The 4,242-nt window shown below is 44.2% G+C and overlaps 1 non-coding gene across 1 annotated transcript; it reads left to right on the forward strand.

Moving 5' to 3' along the window:
* Window positions 1–3,734: 3,734 nt before the first annotated feature.
* Window positions 3,735–3,806, forward strand: TRNAP-UGG. The gene has a single exon. It is a non-coding gene; the product is annotated as a tRNA-Pro (tRNA).
* Window positions 3,807–4,242: the final 436 nt, after the last annotated feature.

Raw genomic sequence — 4,242 nt, forward strand, 5'->3', positions numbered from 1 at the left:
GGATTTCCAACCTCAGAATCACCTAGGGAGCTTCTTGAAAATACAGAATCTCAGGCCCCAAACCCAGACCCATGAATCTGCATTTTTCTTTTTCTTTTTTTAGGGGGGTACTGTGCAGCATGCAGGGTCTTGCTTCCCTGACCAGGGATCAAACTCATGCCCCCTGCAGTGGAAGTCTGGAGTCTTAATCACTGGACCACCAAGGAAGTCCCCCATAAATCTGCGTTTTAACAAGCTTCCAAGATGATTCCAATATGCACTAGAAACCCATTGCCTTGATTAGCTTTAAACGCTTAAAGCATTGATTCTCAACTTTGGCTGCACATCTGGGGAGCTCAGAAAAATACTGGCTCCTGGGTCCCACCCCCAGCAATTGTGAGTCAGTTGGTCTGGGCTGGGCCTGGACATTAGGGAATTTTCAAAGCTTCTCAGGGGATTCTAATGGGCAGCTGTTGCTGTAAACCAATTGTTGTTGTTCAGTCACTAAGTCATGTCTGACTCTTTGTGACCCCATGGACTGCAACACATCAAACTTCCCTGTCCTTCACTATCTCCCAGAGCTTGCTCAAACTCATGTCCATTGAGATGCCATCCAACCTTCTCATCCTTTGTTGGCCCATTCTCCTCCTACCCTCAATCTTTCCCAGCCTGTCTCTTTTCCAATGAGTCAGTTCTTCACATCAAGTGGCCGAAGTATTGGAGCTTCAGCTTCTGCATCAGTCCTGGCTTAGAACAAACACACCTAGAAAAGAGCTTATGATCCATTCATGGGTGTGCGTGTGTGGCACACCCATGAATGGATCATAAGTATGTATGTATGTATATGTATATATACATATGTATACATATACATATAATATATATACATATGTATATATATGTGTATTCAGTTCAGTTGCTCAGTCATGTTCGACTCTTTGCGACCCCATGAACTGCAGCACGCCAGGCCTCCCTGTCCATCACAAACTCCCGGAGTCCACCCAAACCCATGTCCATCGAGTTGATGATGCCATCCAACCATCTCATCCTCTGTTGTCCCCTTCTCCTCCTGCCCTCAACCTTTCCCAGCATCAGGGTCTTTTCCAATGAGTCAGCTCTTCGCATCAGGGGGCCAAAGTATTGGAGTTTCAGCTTCAACATCAGTCCCTCCAATGAACATCCAGGACTGATCTCCTTTAGGATGGACTGGTTGGATCTCCTTGCAGTCCAAGGGACTCTCAAGAGTCTTCTCCAACACCACAGGTCAAAAGCATCAATTCTTCAGTGCTAAGCTTTCTTTATAGTCCAACTCTCACATCCATACATGACTATTGGAAAAACCATAGCCTTGACTAGACAGACCTTTGTTGGCAAAGTAATGTCTCTGCTTTTTAGCATTCTGTCTAGGTTGGTCATAACTTTCCTTCCAAGGAGTAAGCGTCTTTAAATTTCATGGCTGCAATCACCATCTGCAGTGATTTTGGAGCCCAGAAAAATAAAGTCAGCCACTGTTTCCACTGTTTCCCCATCTATTTGCCATGAAGTGATGGGACTGGATGCCATGATCTTAGTTTTCTGAATGTTGAGCTTTAAGCCAACTTTTTCGATCTCTTTTTTAAATTCTCTACTGAGCCTGAAGTATAAAGCAACATTTTCTGAACACATTTGGAATTCTGTTGGATGTGACTACAGGCTCCCTCAGGAGACATAAAAGGTGGGCTGACTGGTCCATTGGGGAAAATAAACATGTCTCATCACTCAGTTGCCTAATTACCCTCCAAGATCAGGACCACAGCTACAATCTTAGCATGAATGCTCTGGCAGTGCCTACTTCAGCATATGGTATTTGACATTTGTACCATTCAAGCTTTATTCTCTCTGTTGGACCCTTTTGAGTCTCTCTTCAGATGTGGTGTTCAGTGTAAAGGTGAAGGTCTAAAGAGGTGACTTCTGGTTTTCTATTCCCTAACTCCTCAAACACACAAGATTTGCTTGCCCCAAGTTCACTGCTACAAGCCTCATAAAAGGCTCCAGATCCATTTATGTGTCTCCACTGTGAGTAATGAATAGCCATCTTTCGTCCTGTGACTGGAGTTGCTGCCTGTTGTCAATAGTAGGTAAGCAATTGTATAAATTACCTCTCATCCAACTCAAAAAGTGTGTTTGCCAAAATGATTTCTTCTAGAATTGTAGAAGTGGAAATAGCGTGCACAGAGAGAAATTGAGTTTGCTCCAAGGGGCTATGAATGCACCATTAAAGAAGCCTCAAAAAAAGATTAGCAATCCAGCTGCTGTGTTTGCACATCATTTAGTGCCATTTGGGGGGCATTTCTGAAGCAATGACAGTCACGGTAGGGAGGAAGAAGAGGAGGCTTCCCTGGCCATTAAGACCATATACAGACTCAGAGGCTGTGGTTATTAGGGCACACAGCTGGGTCCTACTCCACCAGCTCTGACCTCAGCTCAGTGAGAATTGCAAAAGCTCCAAAGTTTAATGAAAATCAATGCTTGGATTCCAGTGCCAGGAGACTTGTTAAGGCATTGTTATAAGCTTCAGGCCACGTTCTCTAAACAAAATGACTCTCCATATCCTTAGATATATCTCCTCTCTCCCTTCTTCCCTCTCTCTCTTTCTCTCTCTCTCTCACACACACCCTCACCAAAGGAAACTGGTCCATGATGACTGAACCTACCCCTTTTGATCCATCATTTTCCAGGTCACACTGTGAAAGATCTTGGTTCAGTATGGGACACCTTAAATTGTTACTGAAAACTCCCACACTCTTTGTCAGTCTGAAAATCAAGATAGATAATCAGAACATTGTGTAGGAATCTTATTATAACATAGTTACTTACATTTTCTATGACACAATTCTTTGTTAGTGGGCAGTGTATCTCCGAGGACACATTCTCTTTTACTGTTATTAGGAAATCATACTCCCTGCTGTATATACTCGGAGAAGGCAATGGCGCCCCACTCCAGTACTGTGGCCTGGAAAATCCCATGGATGGAGGAGCCTGGTAGGCTGCAGTCCATGGGGTCGCTAGGAGTCAGACATGACTGAGCAACTTCCCTTTCACTTTTTACTTTCATGCATTGGAGGAAGGAAATGGCAGCCCACTCCAGTGTTCTTGCCTGGAGAATCCCAGGGACGGGGGAGCCTGATGGGCTTCCGTCTATGGGGTCGCACAGAGTCGGACACGACTGAGGCGGCTTAGCAGCAGCAGCAGCAGCTGTATATACTATGTATAGTAACACAGACCACATTTCCATCCACCTCATCAGGCAAGTTGGGAAGTCTGTCCACCCACTATGCTCACCCTTGGTCCAGAAGCTGAAATCTTGTTCTCTGGAGTTATTTTCTGAAATGATCATACAGAATAGATTAAAGCAAGTGTTCATAAAGAAGATATAGATTTTCCTGGCAGAAACACAACCTAATGAAACAAGGAGATAAGGTCCCAGAAATCTGCCTCTTCCTGACAAACATGGAACAGTTGTCAGTGGTTGCTTAACCCAGAGTTCATCTGTATTCATTGTGTTACTTTCTTCTTTGTTTGGAATTGGGAAGGCACCATTAGGTTGGAGAGAGCCTCCACAATAAGTATACAAAGTATATAATCTCACTGTTTAGCTCCATTGCAGAGATGAGAGTCTGACACATACGAACACTCAGTAAATGCCTTCTGTTCCTATTGTTGTTAACTGGATACTTATGACTTTAAAATTCCAGGTGAGACCTCTAAACACATGTGGCTTGTTGGTCTAGTGGTATGACACTTGCTTTGGGTGTAAGAGGTCCTGGGTTCGAATCCCAGACAGGCCACTAGGTTTTTGTTCTGATAAATAATTAATTTAAAATACATGTGCTATCACATTGGACTATGATTCTCACTTAGGGTGTGAGAGGTCCTGGGTTAAATCCCATATGAGCTTGGTTTACTTTGTTTCTGATAAGTAATTTATTTAAAATACATCTGCTATTGCATTGGGCTTCCCTGGTGGCTCAGATGGTAAAGAATATGCCTGCAATGCAAGAGACCCAGGTTCAATCCCTGGGTCAGGAAGATCCCCTGGATAAGGGAATGGCAACCCACTCCAGTATTCTTGCCTGGAGAATTCCACGGACAGAGGAGCCTGGAGGGGTACAGTCCGTGGGGTCTCAAGGAGTCAGACATGACTGAGCAAATAACACTTTCTCACACACACACACACACACACACACACACACACACACACACACTGTGCTTAACTGTTCCTGA

The sequence above is a fragment of the Cervus elaphus genome, chromosome X (assembly GCF_910594005.1).
Source record: "Cervus elaphus chromosome X, mCerEla1.1, whole genome shotgun sequence".
In the NCBI taxonomy this organism is placed as follows: domain Eukaryota; kingdom Metazoa; phylum Chordata; class Mammalia; order Artiodactyla; family Cervidae; genus Cervus; species Cervus elaphus.